At 51.5% G+C, this 16,445-nt stretch overlaps 1 non-coding gene and 1 pseudogene across 1 annotated transcript; one reads left to right on the plus strand and one right to left on the minus strand.

Moving 5' to 3' along the window:
• The first annotated feature begins 13,627 nt into the window (after nt 1-13,627).
• TRNAA-UGC lies at nt 13,628-13,699 on the plus strand. The gene has a single exon. It is a non-coding gene; the product is annotated as a tRNA-Ala (tRNA).
• An 803-nt stretch (nt 13,700-14,502) lies between these two features.
• LOC123357444 lies at nt 14,503-15,286 on the minus strand (annotated as a pseudogene).
• Between the last annotated feature and the right edge of the window lie 1,159 nt (nt 15,287-16,445).

Consider the following 16,445-nt stretch of genomic DNA (forward strand, 5'->3'; position numbering starts at 1 on the left):
CCTGTCCATCCCTTTGCTGCAGGTTTCTGGGGTGTCACCCCTGCTCTGCACTCCCCCAGTGCAGCCCAAGGCTTTTCCTCCCCCAGCCACACATCCTCTCCCCCCTCGTGCTGGATCGTCTGCTTGGCCCCCTGCCCCCTCTCGGGGTGCGCTGTGCGGCATGGCTGGGGATTGTGCAATGGCCCAGCACCAGGCAACACAGAACGGACACCACACGCCCTGCCCCACCTCATCTGAGCTGCTCTCCAGGTGCATCGGAGCCCAGTGCCCCACACCTGGGCCCTCCTGCCCCACAGGGGGTGAGCTGCAGCCCCCGCCACACTCCGCAGAGGGGAGAAGGGTCAGGCCAGCCAGCCCTTGTAACATGGGGAAATCACCACCGGGGTCGACGGTATGGGGGCTGTAACATACAGAGAAACGGTTGTTGCACCGGCAAAGGGCAGCTGAGCATTCGCACACACATACACACACACACACAATTGCAAACATACACGAACACATGCATGAATCCAGCCACACACACACACAATTGCTAATATACACAAACACCCACACAAATCCAGCCAACATCAACACAACTACTAACAGATGCAAACACATGCACAAATCCAGCCACATGAACACACACACATTTGCACAGCCACAAACACAACCCCCACAGCTGTAATAACACCCCCCACACACAAAACCCTTGCAGAAAACCACACAAACACATGCAGAAATCAATTCATCCATCCATCCACCCACCCACACATACACCGTCCCCATTCTGTGCACACACCTTGGGTCACTGTGACACCGAAGACTTCAGTTGGATGGGGGGCCCAGCACCATGTGTCTTTCCAAGCAAGGTTGAGCAATTCCCCCTGTGTGGCCTCATGCAGGTGATGGCTGATTCCCCCAGCTTACAGCCAGTGGTGAGCTCCAGCCAGTTCACACCCATTCACAAGAGCCAGTTGTTAAATTTAGAAGCCTTTTTAGAACCGGTGGTTCCAGGACAACGGGTTCTAAAAAGCTTTTAAATTTAACAAAGGCTCAGGCAGCTGTCTGCCCGGCCCCAGCTCACCTCCCCCTCTCCCCTGAATGCTCCGCCCTCCTTCTCCCCTGCTTCCCGCAAATCAAATGTTCACGGGAAGCCAGAAAAAAGCAGCAGGGCACGGGGGCGGAATGGCTCCCTCTGGCCCTGGCCGAGTGCCCCAGCCCGGTCCCAGCCAAGCACCCCCAGCTTGGGCGCGGCCCAGGGAGTTGGGGCCCGTGTCTCCGGCCCCGGTGCCGGCGGAGCGGCTCTGGCCCCGGTGCCGGCCCGGCCCGGGGAGTCGGGCCCCGCAGGGCCGGTTGAGGTCCCGGCGGAGTGGACCCGGTCCCGGCCCCAGGCAGTGTGGTAAGGGGGCAGGGAGCAGGGAGGGGGTATTTGGTTGGTTGTGGGGGGGTGGATAGGGGTCAGGGCGGTCAGAGGGCAGAGAACAGGGGGATTGAATGGGGGCAAGGATCCCGGGGGGCAATCAGGAAGGAGCAGGGGTTGGATGAGGTGGTGGGGGCACTCAGGGACAGAGAGAAGGGGTGGTTGGATGGGGCAGGGATCCCGGGGGGCCATCAAGAATGAGAGGAGGGGTTGGATGGGGCTGCAAAGGGCAGTCAGGGGACAGGGAAAGGGGGGGATGGGTCAGGGGTCCTGGGGGGGTGTCAAAAACATGGGGGGTTGGATGGGGCATGACCTCCCGGGGGGGCACGACCCCCTCGTGAGGTGAGAAGGAGGGAACCGGTTGTTAATATTTTGGCAGCTCATCACTGCTTACAGCATAGTGACAACCATACTACACAATTCTTATAACTTCATATGCATGAATGGTATACATCTATGGGTAGATAAATGACTTTCAGCAGATCATATCCTTTCCCCTGATACCTTACAAGTCATGCTCTATATGTAAGATCACGATTATATGAAAATGAGGACTATGGGGGTTACAGCCGCTCCCCCAAAGGTCTAGAATGTCACACTAAGATTCTATTTTCATTTACGTAACCAGCTTTGACCTCTCTGCCTAACACTTATAATCACTTACAATCTATCTTTCTGTAGTTAATAAACTTATTTTAATGTTTTATACTTGTGAAATTGTCCAAAGTGCTTGGGAAAGCTGCTCAGATTAAAAAGGCTGGTGCATGTTCACTTTCTTTTTGAGGAAGTGGTGAATTAATTAATGAGCTTGCACTTTTCAAGAGGTTTTGAGCAGTGTAAGATAGTACATTTCTGAGGTGCAAGGCTGAGGGCTGGGGAGATATGCTGGTGTCTCTCTATGTATAATTGAGGAGTGGCTTATAGAGCATTCATGCAACTTAGTTGGGTGCATTGCTGCATGTTGCTGGCTGAGTGATCACAGCATATGGAGGGGATTTTGCTGCTTGTCACTAGTGCAGCATTGTAAGACATAGCCCAGGCTGGAGAGATAAGAGGACAGAGCAGTTCCACAGTTTGGGATTGTACCCCACGGATCCCACCACACAGAGATCCTGCTGTGACCAGCCGTGGTAATACTGTGCTTAGTGCTCTGCCTTGTAGCTTCAACAGCTGCACATGCAAGATGAGTTACAGTGACCTTGACCTTGTTTCCATGTTTATCCAAAGCCTCCTTTTGACACTTGTCAGCAGAAAGACCCGTTTCTTTTGCAAGCATTTGTATGGCTAGCCAGAGTCGAGCTTCTCCATTAACAAAAAAGATTGACCAAAAGGGGACAAGAAGAGGCACGTTCAGCAAGGCAGCACTGGATGCTGGATCCTGAATCTGCGCTTTATCCAGCAGCTCTCTTGGCAAGCTCTGCCATGGTGCCACGCTCTGGGACTTCTCCCCTAACTGCTCCATTTTTCATCAACAATAACATGAAAAGTGAAAGGACAGTAATTCTCCATTTCCTGCAAGCCCTGCAGAGAACCCTCTAGAAGGGGCTCTGTGCACAGATATCCCCAGTGAATTGCATGGCCGCACAACACAGGGTCTCCTGTCACAGCAAATTGCAGCGGAAGCAACCTCCTTGCCAATGCCAATAGCCTTTTCATCAACACCAGACTGAAGATTTGATTCTCTCCAATGCTCCGTTGGAAAGAAGCCTTTTTCTTCACAAGCAATTACTTGGATTGTCAAGGGAGGTCTCTTCTGTTTCCTAGGAAGAGACAGGAAAATGTGAGCAGAGGAGACAAAAGCTGTAGAACAAGGCACCACTGGGAGTTGAACCCAGGAGCTCTTGTTTACTAGTCAGGTGCTTTAGCCTACTAAGCCATGGTGCCTTCCCTAGCAGACCCTTTGCAACCGCTCCACTTGATGGTCCAAGACTACACCTTCAAATTCCAAAGTAAAAATGTTCCCCATTTCCCTCAAGACTTGCAGACCTTGAGCAGGCTGGCTCAGTGCACAGAAAGCCACAGCTGAGCTGACAGAGGGCTTCTAACATGCACTTCTCCCACAAGCTGCTGTGATCGGATACTGATTAGTGCTCTGTGTTTCAGTCACAGCAGCTTCAGCTCAACTCTGAGTCATGGTAACCTTTCCATCAGCTCCAGATTTACCACTTAACACTTTCCAAGACTTAGCTGCAAGGAAGGGTCTCTGTGTCTTGAACAAGCACTTACAAGGATTGTGCAGTGAGGTCTTTTCTTTTCATTAGAAGAAATAAAAGAAAGGAGCCTGACAGACAAACTAGGTTCAGCAAGGAAGAACTGGCAGGCCAAGCCAGGATCTCCTGGTGAATAGGAAGGCTCTTCAGCCAGCTCTTCCCAAAGATCACTATCCAGAGGCCACTTCCCACAGAGTCCAGTTATGATTACAGACCCATCCTGAAATTAGAGCAGGATATTTTAAAGCTTATTCTCACAGTAAAGTAACACAATTCAGCCATGTCGGCACAGAGGAGAAAGCACGCCATCATTTCATAGTTATTGCGACTGATCTCACTGACAAACTTCCTTTTCTCGGGGCTGCTCCCAGCACTTTAGGGAGTTTTTCCTCTTCTCCCTTCCAGCTGTGGTGATGGGACTGCAGCAGCTCCCCGGATGGCCAGCTTTGCTCTTTCACTTATATCCTTCTCTTCTTTGGCTGAAGCTGTGTTTGCCCCCAGTTTAATCTGTAACTGAGACCTCAGGTACAAGCAGCTAGTTACAAAGGCTCAATTCCCATTGCCATCAGTGGGAGGTTATCCTGGGCTGCAGGATTTAGCCCATGGACAGTCAAGGTGCTACAGCAGCTACATTCTTACGTGGTGAGTCCTGCAGCCTATTACCAAACTGCTCTGCCATAGTCTGCAGGGGGCCTGACTTGCTGAGAATCAGGGAGAAGAGAGACCCTGGAGCAGAGAAGGAAAATGTCCTCAGCAGTCACAGCTGGCAGGAGCAGCAAAGACTGAGTATCAGACACACTTTTTCACCAGGACAGTAAATGTGCACAACCCCCTGATATATTGTCAATTCACGCCCACACCCGGCTTGCTGCCTGGAATGAACGCTCCTTGAGTGGGGTGATCCACAGGGAGTAGCTCAAACCCCCAAAGTGCCTGGCCAGGGGCAGGATATTAGCACAGGAAGGGAGGGGTGTGGCAGTGACATCACAAAGGCCTTTTGCAGGACCTCAGACTATTGGTCAAAGGTGGTGGGGAGTTGGTGACCTCACAGAGAGATGCTGACATCAGCCAGGGAGGACAGGCGCGAGGGGCCAGGGAAACCTCAGAGACCCCTGTGGCTTTGCTTCAGCAAGTCTCCTTCTCCAGGTCTCTCTTTGAGGACTGAGGGAGTATTCGGGTTCAAGGACGTGAGCGCCAGGAGGAACCTCTTCGAGTTTTCTCCTTCCCTTTTCCTGATTTTACTAGAAAACAGACGTCCCTGTTAAGAGCCTCCTTGATGGAAGGGGTGTCATGGGGGCATCACAGTTTGGATGCTGGTGCCCCCCCCATAATGTATGGAAGTTCCCACCACCCTGCTCTGTGTTCGCAGGGCGGGAGAGAGCAGCATCCATGGCAGTGATTTGCTCCTGGCTGCCAGAGCAGAGCAGCAGGCTCAGCTGTCAGAACTTCCCAGAGCGATGAAAGGGGAGGGGCCCGTGGCTCTGTAGCAGGAATGCAGGGCAGGCAAGTTCACGGCAGGCATTGTGGGATACATGAGGAGGCCAGTTATGGTGATATAATGAACAGCAGCGTCTACTCTGTCACTTTAAGTTTGCTGCAAAAAGCTCCAGACTGCTCATCGAAGTTGTTTTATTTGGTCACCAAAACAGGGCAGTTTTGTCGCCAGACGTGGCATTGCAGTGTGTACACCAGCCACAAGCTGCCAAACGAGGGAGCATAGTGTGTTTTTCACACACCTGAGCAATATAATTCTGCTGAAACAACTTTGTAGTGCAGACCTGGCCAAAGAGTCACTCACACACAACTTGTAAGGGAAACGTCACCTGCTCCTCTGCTTTGCAGAATCCAAACACAAGCAAAGCTTGTCAGGCCCCAATGGCAGGGAGTCAGGTGTGGGCAGACCCTATGTTTCAGCTACCCATCAGCACCATGGCTTAGCTGGCTAAATCATCTGTTTTGTAAACAGGAGATCCTGGGTTCAACTCCCAGTGGTGCCTTGTTGACTGGTTGTTGCGGTACCTGCTATTGGCTACTGTCAGAAGACAAGTTTCAGAGCTAGATGGGCCTTTGGTCTAGCCCAGTGTGGTTTTTCTTATGGTTTAAATAACACTCACAGGCACAGATAATAGAGTTAATGAAAGTTTGGGAGTTAGGAGCGGGTAGGTCAGTGGTCCAGTCCCCACACAGATGACACCCTCCCTATGGGACAGGAGCAGGTCTGAGCTCTCACACCAAATACTCATTGTCACTGCCAGAATCTGTGGGTCGCTTGTTTAGTTTACGCCAAAGGTTGAGACCTGCTTTGTGCACCGTGTGTGAGAATGAAAATCCTAAACTGCCCTTCGAAATAACGAATGCAGCAGGACGTGTTATTGTCCCTGCCCCAAAGCAGACAGACCAATGGAGAAATGCCGTCGAGTCCAAGGTGATACTCCACTGCCATTTTACCTTTTTTGCTGGCTAAACTCCTTCTTATCTGCCCGGCCCAGGCTGTCCTCTGCCTCAGCTGCTGCTCCTGGCCTGCTCTAGAGTCAAACACGCAGGGCCCCCAGGGGAACAGAGGCTGGGACAGGGCAGCAGCCTGGGTTGGGCTGGGAAGATGCTGGGAGTTCTCGTTCTCTGAGAACTGGCCTGGCTCCCTTCTCAACAGCAAACAAATCAATTCCATGTCCCCTCCCCAGAAAAACCAGCCTGGAGCCAAGGGCAGCAGGGGACGATTCCCTCCAGTTCCCACCGAGGCAGGAGAGAAGCCAGGGTGTTTCTAGCAGAGTTTATGGAACTGACGTGGGGAAACCAGCCTTTAATAACAGGCAGTTCCAGTTTAAGCTCAGTGTTTTTAACAATTTCTACAACATTAAATAACCCTTCAATCGTAGTGTCACCATCCATAACATTGCTTCAGCCTTATAGGTTCCCAAGTGCAAAACTAAACATCTCTTGAAACACAAGGGAGTGGAGATCAGTCAGTGTTCAGAATCATCCCACATAAAAGAACCATGTTGTGGTACATACTGGCCCCATCATGTGGCCATCGCCTTTCCCTCCTCTCTTCTTAAAAGTTTTAGTATTTTGCACAGAAACTTTCTTCCCTCAGGAGAGACCTGGGAACTAGGGCTGCCAGCCAGACAAACACTTTTAGGAGAAGGCGTCATCTGTCAAAAAATGATCTCTCTCCTTCAGTTCAGTGACACCCTGAAATATTACTTATCAGGGCAGAGCCGGAGGATTGAAAGCAGCTACATCAAACCCCTGTGTAGCTAGCAGGAATGAACACAAACACTCCCTTGTATCTGAAGTGATGTTTAGTTTTACCCTTGGTAAACTACAAGACTAAAGGTAAAGGCAGCGGTGGTGCCAGATATAAAGAGTGAAACACGAGACGATCATTATAGTTATGTCCATAGTGACTGCAAAATATTTCTAAATTCTTCTTATTATCATCAGTGTATTATTTTCTCTGGAGTCTAGACATTGACTAGACCTTGACCAAGAAATCTGGATCTTGATAAAATAATCGACTATCCCTGGTTAAGGCAATGGACTTGACATCCACTTGGGTGTCCCTACACAGGTTCAAGTACTAATAACAGTGGCTGCCTTTTAGCCATAGATTTTAATCAGGGCAATAAGTCGATACGAACTCCTGTAAAATAATTTTTCAGCCCAAGTCCTTCACCCACATTCGTTAGGGCATTGGGCCACCATGTGAACATTTCATTTCCCTCCTCAATTTCATACAGAGACACAATTTCCTTTGCACAGATCCATGAACAGCAAAACCTCCCTGTGTCTCTTGTCTGAGCCAGGGCTTTCGATTCCATTGAAACCTTCTCTCCTGCAATGGCGATGGTCAGACAGAGGGGACGTGGCCACCTTCACCTCTGACAGTGAGATATTGGCTCAGCTCTTTCTTTCTGCTGCTGTTGTTAGTCCATGAAACACAAGGGATGGAATGCAAGGCTGAGCTCACGCACCAACCCCCTGAAACACTTCAGTGCCCAGAGAAATCCTGACCCCGGCTATTGGAATGATATGGTGGAGATTCGAATAGGAAAGGGACTCTCTGAATTGTCAGAGTGGGGAATGAACAACAATCTATAGCAATGTTGTTAACCACAAACACACTCTAATCATACTCCAGCCGGAAGGGAAATGGGCAGGAACTCTAGCTGTTCAGCCAAGGACACACTTACACTAATGCATAGCCGTGAGTGTGCTGGGGAAGCTGGTCTGAGCTATTTGAAGTGACAATTCTGTGAGAACAGAAACATTGTGTAGTAAAGCACTTGTACATCAAGTAGTTGTGGCTGAGTGGTTAAGGCAGTAGACTAGCAATCAATTGGGGTCTCCCCACACAGGTTTGCATCCTGCCAATTATGGAGGCATTAGTATGCTGTTAGTGCCTGAGCATCCATGGAGACAGATTTTGTCTCACTGTGAGGCTGGCTACAGTTAAAATACTGCTGTAGCACTGTGGAGTAGACAGCTGTTACAGTGATTGGAGGGGTTTTGCATCCCTGTAGTAGTTACATTGGCAGAACAATCTTTTCTTTCATTTAGCACTATCTAACCACGGCTTAGGTCAGCTTAATTATACTGGTTCTGGGGTTTTTCACACACTGAAAGACGTACTTGTTAGAGGGTTTATCCCATCACCCTCCCATTCCCTGGTCCTTCTCATGTGACCAGAGAGCAGCAATGCAGGAAGCTCAAAGGTGCAAACAATTCAATGTTTATTGGGGTAAACTTCCAGCAAGCAATGATTCCAATTTCCTTCCTCGGTGTCCCCCTTCCCAGCTCTGACACCACAGAGCCTTGCCTGTGTCCTGTTCCCCTTCCCTGTTCCTATTCCCCCCCTTAGCAAAACCAGGGGGGCTCTAGGATTTCCGCCGCCCCAAGGAGGGCGGCACGCCGCGGGGGGCGCTCTGGCGGTCTCCGGTCCCGCGGCTCCAGTGGACCTCCCACAGGCATGCCTGCGGATGCTCCATCTGAGCCGCGGGACCAGCGGCCCCTCCGCAGGCATGCCTGCGGGAGGTCCACCAGAGCCGCCTGCCGCCCTCCCGCGGGATGCCGCCCCAAGCGTGCGCTTGGCGCGCTGGGGTCTGGAGCCGGCCCTGAGCAAAACATAATTCTAATTCCCCTACCCCCATTCCCCTCCTTACTTCCTAATTGACTGCAGACTATATAGTAAAACTTGAGTTCTGCTTAGCTATACCCTAACCAATCATTTTACTGAAATGTAACTAACCAATCTTAACATACTGTAACATGATTATCTAATCAATTATACCTCACCACCTTAATTGGTTTATACCCAACAATTTAATTATACAGCAGACAGAAACAGTCATAGAACCAGACAGAGATTATACAGACAAGCAATAGGAAAGTGGGGACTACAGTGACAGAACAACAAAGAAATGGGGATTTCACGCCCCAGCTGTTGGTAAGTGAGTTGTTGCCAGACAGGATGCTATCATGGTAGGGGTTGTGGGTGCTGGTTGCTTAACTGTCTGGCCCACAGGGCAGGATTTTGAGGTTCTCCATTACTGTCTCAGAATGCCAGCACTCATCTTTTGTTCACTTAAGAAGCGAGCAGGGAGATTACCACAGAAGTCATGGAGCTCCAGGAAACGTGCAACTTTAGGTCTGGGTGAGTGTGTCTAAAATTCAGCTGTGCTGTAGAAGGTCTCTAGGGGTTGAAAGAGATGTGCCATCTTGACCTCCCTAAAGAGTCCATCAACTATTAATGAAAACTAAGGTTGATAAGTCACATTCTTTGTAGTATCAGGATGGTGGACTGGTCTAAAGTGCTAGTTTTAAAACTCTTTTTTTTCCAGTTCCTTGGGTGTTCTGGTCTCTGCATAGAGATGTGGTTTCACATCCCACTCCTGACATTACCATTGAATTCTCTCCGGAGAAAATGGCCTCACTTCAATCTCCTTTGGAACAATAGAACCACATTTGCTTAGCTTTTCTATTCCAGTAGTTGTTGTGAGAGAAGCTCCAAACCAGAGGGAAACAGGGCCTGTTCCCTCGACCGATCAATTTTTGTCTTCCTTCATTCCAAGCCATTTTCTCAGATATGTCCGTATTTCCCACACTTTTATGAAACTTTCGGGTCATCATTTAATTGCCACACAACTGTACTTATGAAGTGAAGTGAAACACAACATTTTTTGGATATTCTTACAGAAGAGTTTTGCTTTCTGATCTGGAATTGAACAGGGGCTGCCCGAGGGGGACAATGCTACTCCCTTTTCTTGACTCATCCAAAAAAACATAAGTTCATGGTGCCCTTTGTTTCCCTGTTCTTCAAACACCATCAGGGTGGCCTAAGGGAGATTTGGTCCTGACTCTCCAGGTCCCTCCCTGCTCTACCTTTCTATAGGATTCTATTGTGCGGGTTTGTGCTGTGTCGTTGTTCCACACTGAGCTGTTTTGCACAGTGTCACTGTGCACTCTGACGCATTGTTTCGTGTTGTATGGTTTTTGCACTGCCTTGTGTTGCGTTGGTTTGAGCTGAACTCTTTTGCAGTGTGTCATTTTGCCCCTTGGGGCGTTGGTTTGCATGGTGCTGAATTGTCAGGCTTTGCACTCCTACATGTTGTCACTTTGTGCTGCGGAATGTCAGTTCACGCTGAATTGTTAGATTGAAGTGTTTTCACTTTTGTTGTTGTTTATATTACATTGCAATGGCATCGAATTACAGAGCTGTATGGCTGCAAGGGCCCTGGAGAGGTCATGAAATCCAGCCCTGTCTGCTGAGGCAGGGCCAAGCAGAGATGATGCGTCAGGGGCATGTGGGGTCAAATGCCCACAGCAGTCAGCCCAGGCAGGGAGCAGAAGGAGGGAACCAGAGCCAGTTGTCTGTAAAGGTAATAATTGGAGATATACCAATCTCCTAGAACTGGAAGGGACCTTGAAAGGTCATTGAGTCCAGCCCCCTGCCTTTATTAGCAGGACCAAGTACTGATTTTTGCCCCAGAACCCTAAGTAACCCCCTCAAGGATTGAACTCACAACCCTGGGTCTTAGCAGGCCAATGCTCAAACCAATGAGCTATCCCTCCCCTTTTGGTCTGTGGGACCAAGTATATGTAAAGTATCCTTGACAGAGGTTTGTTCAACCTGTTGTTAAAAACCTCCGAGGACAGAGACTCCACAGATGCCATTGGGAGCCTATTCCAGAGCTTAACTACACTCAGAGTTAGAAAGCTGTTCCTAACATCTAACGTGAATCTCCCTGGCTGCAGATTAAGCCCATTACTTTTTGTCCTACCATCAGTGGACATTGGAGAACAATTGATCATCGTCTTATTTATAATGACCAAACTTTTCCCTTTGCAGACATCCGTTAAATGGTTATTATCCCCTCTTCTTGCCTGGGGTAGAATGGAAGAGGAGAAATTCCTTTCTTAACGGAGGGTGCAAATGTCAGTTTGGTCTCTCTTCATGTTCTACTGAAGCTCAGAGAGAGGAAGAAACATGACCTGCCGAAGAGCATAGAGAGTTTGTTTCATTTTGGTCTGTGACTATTAGCAGAAGAGTAACACCTAAGGGCTGTCGCTACCACCCACCATGGGGCTTGAATTTATGATGGTGGGATTAAGAGCATCAGGCTCTACCAACTGAGCTAGCTAGCTTGAAAGTCAGTCAACTGCCCAGTCGCAGTGTAGAAGGAGCCTGAGGGTGTTTATTTGTGAGCTGAGGTTCCCTGTCTGACATTTGCCTTCTTTCCTGGTTCGTTATGGCTCCAGCGAGCAAACCGGAGCTGTCACAAGGCTGGTTAGATGCTGCGTTTTAGACCAGAGAGTTGGGGTTGATGTAGCATGCTGTCGCCATCAGCTGGTCAGAGTAACCAGGGTGGGAGGGTGGAATTTAGGATTCTCCCACCAAGGGGAGGTGCTGTTGGACTCATCTAGTGGGGGAGAGTCTGAGTCTGAGTTCCCCACACGCCACACACACATTTTCACAGGGAATCACGTCCCCTGGGGAAAAACTCAAAAGAAGCCCAGGCCCAGAAGTGTCAGAGAAGGGAATCACTGTTTGCCTTAAGAGGTGGGTTCGGGAAACCTGCAGGTCCTTAGATCCCTCCAGCGCCTGATAGAACCATTTGTAGGGAAGGTCTGGGGAAGCCGAGGAGGACAAGGAGACGGGAAAAGGGCTTGCAGCTGTTGTGCAATCCCCATGCTCCCAGCAGAAGGGTCCGGGGGGCTCAGCACTCAGAACTCACAAGATGGCAAAGCTCAGAGCCCGGTTACACGGAGTCAGAATGTGATCAGCTCACACCAAGGGGGAGAAACACCCCTCCCTTGGTCTCTATGCCAGAGCTCCTATCAGCTCAGTCCTTCCCGCGAGAGTCGGCTGCTGATAGGGTTGCGATGGGGTAAATGAAGGCAGAGGAGGATTGTTCCTCATGGGGTTTTTTGTGTGGCTCTGTGATCCTGCTGGAGGAAGCATCATTTGAGTTTGTTTCAGTGACTTGTGTTGGGCTCAGGTTGTGACCCTGAGCACAGGGTTCCTGCACTCTCTGCTCTTAGCCCCTCAGGGAGTGGACAATGGAGCGGTTTCAGAAAGTGGCTAGAAAGTAGCCTAAGAAAGTGTAGCATAAGTGAGCAGAAAACCACCATCATCCCCTCCCTGGTGGTCTAGTCGTTAGGTTTTGGTACTTTCACTGCCCCAGCCTGTGTTCAATTCCCAGTCAGGGAAAAGTGACTTTAAACCAAAAAACCTTCAGTTAATCTTCACTTGCAGTGTAAACAAATCCATGGTTTTTTCCTGATTCCCTCATCTTCCCAGTGTCTCCATGGCAGGGCTGGCACCAGGCACCAGAGCAGCAAGCAGGTGCCTGGGGTGGCCAATAGAAAGGGGAGGCACAAAAGCAGGTCTGGCCCTCTCAGTCCCTCTTGGAGGGAAGGACTTGCCGCTGAATTGCCCCCAAAAGCAGTAGCGGTAGAGCTGCCTCCGAAGTGCCACAAATTGTGGCTTTTTTATTTTATTTTATTGTTTTTTTCAGTTGGGGTGGCAAAAACACTGAATCTGGCCCTGCTCCATGGAAGAGAATTTCTTAAATCCCAGATGAGTGCAGTTCTATCAGTTCTCAGCCTGAGTCCTTAGGTCTTAATCCTGAGGATATTGTCCCATCACAGGGCCATTTCCCGCCTCTCTTTCCTAGGGAAGCACAATTTTCCTTGCACAGACACAGGAACAGCAAGATCTTTCTCTGTCCCTTGTGCAAAGCAGGGGGCCAAATTCCATGGAAACAATGGACAAGCAGGGGGCCCTGGGCACATCCAGCCCTGGCTGTGAGATGTTCCCTCCCCTCTTTCTTTATGCCCCTGTTGTTATTTCATGGATTGTCTGGGATGGGAAAAAGCTGAGTTCACTCCAGGTGGAGGGGGAAAGAACCCTGAAAATCTCAGGACCCAACCCCCGCTACCAGGATCACCGAGGTGCTGGGGATTTGAGCAGGAAAGGGACTGTGTGAATTGTCAAGGCGGGGAATGAATAACCATCTACCACAAGATCCACCTCATTAATCACTGACACAGGCTAATCCTGCTGCCGATAGAAGGGAAACTGGGAGTGATTCTTTGCTGATCAGCCATGGAAACAGCGACCCAAGTGCACCGCAGTGAAAGTGCTGGGGAAAGCTCGACTTTACAGGCAGGTGGAAACACCTAGAACTCCCCACCCCACTTCTGCTACCAGGGTGAGGTGTTGAGCTGCTCACAGCATCCCCCACCATGACCTTGCAGCAGGGGATTGCAGCAACCCCCACCCAATGCAGGGGAGAGGGCTGAGTGTATCTCTGCACCCTGAGTCCAGGACACAAACTCTCTCTGCCCCACACATAGAATCTGGCCCTGCTGAAAAGTGACCCCTATGAGCAAGTAACCTGTGGGAGAGCAGGTCTGGCCCTCAGAGAGGGGAATGGGCTTCTTGTGAAGCTTATAGGTCACTGGATGCAGTGGAAACAGGAGGGCTCTGAGTGTAACCCATAATACACATGTTGGGGATGTAGCTCAGTGGTAGAGCACATGCTTTGCATGTATGAGGCCCTGGGTTCAATCCCCAGCATCTCCAAGCTCATTTTTTCACCCTGCTGCTTTGCTCATGCCCGGAGGGGATGTGGCCCTGCAATCTCCAGGCACCAGTTTTAGTCCCGCTCAGTGAGGGGCAAGTGCCAATTGCATGGAAGGTCTGGGGCGGTTTCTGCTCCGAAGTCACCTCAGTACATGTAAGATTCCCACCCGCTGTGTTGCTTGGGACAAGGGTAGATGAGAAGGGCGAATCCTCCAGCACTGGAGGGAAAGGTCCCATCTGCACAGACTGAGAGGCCAGGAAACAGAGGGGCAGTCAGTGCTCAGGGAGGAGAGAGGTCAGTGATTTACACCCAACAGGGGACACTGTCTTTTTGAGTATCACAGGGGTAGCTGTGTTAGTCTGGATCTGTAAAAAGAGAGAGAGTCCTGTGGCACCTTATAGACTAACAGACGTACAGGAGCATAAGCTTTCGTGGATGAATCCCCACTTCGTCAAATGAATGGAGTGGGAATTCTGTGCCTGGCTAGCCAACTACAAAAGCAGTTTCTCCTCCCTTGATGCTCACACCTCAACTGCTAGAAGAGGGCCTCATCCTCCCTGATTGAACTAACCTCCTTAACTCTAGACTGATTCTTACCTGCATATTTATACCTGCCCCTGCAAATTTCCATGACATTCATCTGACGAAGTGGGGATTCACCCAGTGATGAGCTGCCAAAATCTTAACAACGGGTTCCCTATAAAAAGTTCTGATTTAACAACGGGTTCCCTATAAAAAGTTCTGATTTAACAACGGGTTCCCTATAAAAAGTTCTGATTTAAGGGATGTTCATCCACTCATTATATTCAGCAGTTCCTGGAGCTTCATAGAGGACAGAAGATGCTTTTGTGTGGGATTTAAAGCCTATTTCAAACCCTTGGAGGGAGAGCCCTATAGGTCTTGGCTGCAGACTCAGTTCAAATAGGCAAACGGGGATATTTGCAGTAACTGTATAACAGATTGAGGAGGACAACTGGGGAAGCTGAGAAAATAGCAAAATGAGAAACCCTTGGAGACAATGCTGAGGACAGTCTCTGGCTCAATGTCCACCCAAGCAACACCCAAGGAGGAGTCCACTCAGAGTCTGACAGAGAAGGATGTTCCACACGAGCAGCCCTTCTCAGCCTGTGGATTGCTCACCACCTGGAATGAGTTGCGGATTAGCTCTGGCTGAAATCCACCATTGCACCTTTCACAAAGGCCAGGCTGTCCACATCCACAACAACACGAGCACCACCTTGTTCAAACAACCTGTCATCAGGATTGATAACTGTGTCCAAGGAAAACTTGTACTGGAATCCAGAGCAGCCACCTCCCTCCACCTGCAGCCTGAGAAACTCAGACCCTTCTATAATCTCCAGCAGCCTCTTCACACAGCTGTTGCTGAGGTAGATCTGTCCCTCGCTAGAGTCAGACACTGGTTGCCCTGGCTTAGAAGAGGATGATGCCCACTGCACCCTGATGCTTGGTACATAGGCTCCATTCTGAGAACAGGGTGGTGTTCTCACTAGGCGCAGTAAAGTAGGAGAAAGGCTGCTGCTGCCAACTCCTGGCCCGGCACCGGGCCCTAGCGAGTCCCTGCGCATTATTCCTCTGGCAGGGTCACACTGCGCGGCGGAGCTAACCGCGCCCTCGGCCCGAGCCCTCTCCAGGGGGCCCCCCCCCGGGAACGGCCGGGTCAGGTGCCGCAGCGGGGCTTGGCGGCGCCGCACGCTCTCTGCACGGCAGGGGCCGGGTGCTCGGGCGAGGCTCCAGGAGTGGAGCTGCAGGCGCTCAACAGCCGGGCGGCGCGGGGACGGCGATGCCGCCCCGGCCGGGCGGCGCCCCCCACACGCGCCAGGGACGGAGAGGGGACCCCAGGCTACTGTCCTAGCTCCACCCGAGCCAGTAGGGGGTGGCCTGCGGGGCCAGGCGGCGGCTCTTCTCCCCACCTGGGCAGCGGGACTCGGGAGCAGCCGCTGCTGCAGCTCCCACTGCCGCGGAGGGAGGAAGCAGCCGCTGGCCAGGCTCGGCAGCTGCAGCTCTGGCGCCCACAAACCCCCCGAGTCTGGGCCTGCTGCGGGGACCCAGCGGGCACACCGCGCGTGCCCAGCCCCTGGCCAGTCGTGTCTGGGCTGGCTGCCCAGCTGTTGCAATGCCGCGGGCGGCCCCGGAATAGGGGCAGCAGGCCCCAGCCCCCCCAGGTCCCACAGGGGAACGAACGGGGCTGGGCTGCCGATGCCTCCGCCGCGGGATTGCACCAGCTGGGCAGCCAGCCCAGACGCAACTGGCCAGGGGCTGGGAGCAGCGTGCGCGCTGCTGGGTCCCTGCAGCAGGCCCAGATTCGGGCCCGGGCGCCACGTGCTTGGTCACGTCCTCCCCCCGCGGCAGTGGGAGCTGCAGCAGTGGCTGCTCCCGAGTCCTGCTGTCCAGGTAGGGAGAAGGGCCTCCCCCCTACTCTCCCTCCAGGTGCCAGCCCGGACTCACACTCACCCTGACTCCGTGCTCCCCTGCGTCTCCTGGGCATGGTGTGCTTGGTAAGAGGCGGGGATTTGGGGAGGGATCCAATGGGGCAGTGAGGGGGCGGGGATTTGGGGAGGGATCCAATGGGGGAAGGAAGGTGCGGAGTCGGGGCAGGGGAGGGTGCGAGCCCTTTCGGGCTCCGGAGCCTTTGCTTGTTTGCCCAGTATCCCGACCTAACATTGGTCGGGATGCGGGACAAACAAGCAAATATCGGGACGTCTGGTCACCCTATTTGCAACGGTT

Source organism: Mauremys mutica, unplaced genomic scaffold (genome assembly GCF_020497125.1).
Source record: "Mauremys mutica isolate MM-2020 ecotype Southern unplaced genomic scaffold, ASM2049712v1 000639F_np12_subseq_108309:227698_obj, whole genome shotgun sequence".
In the NCBI taxonomy this organism is placed as follows: domain Eukaryota; kingdom Metazoa; phylum Chordata; order Testudines; family Geoemydidae; genus Mauremys; species Mauremys mutica.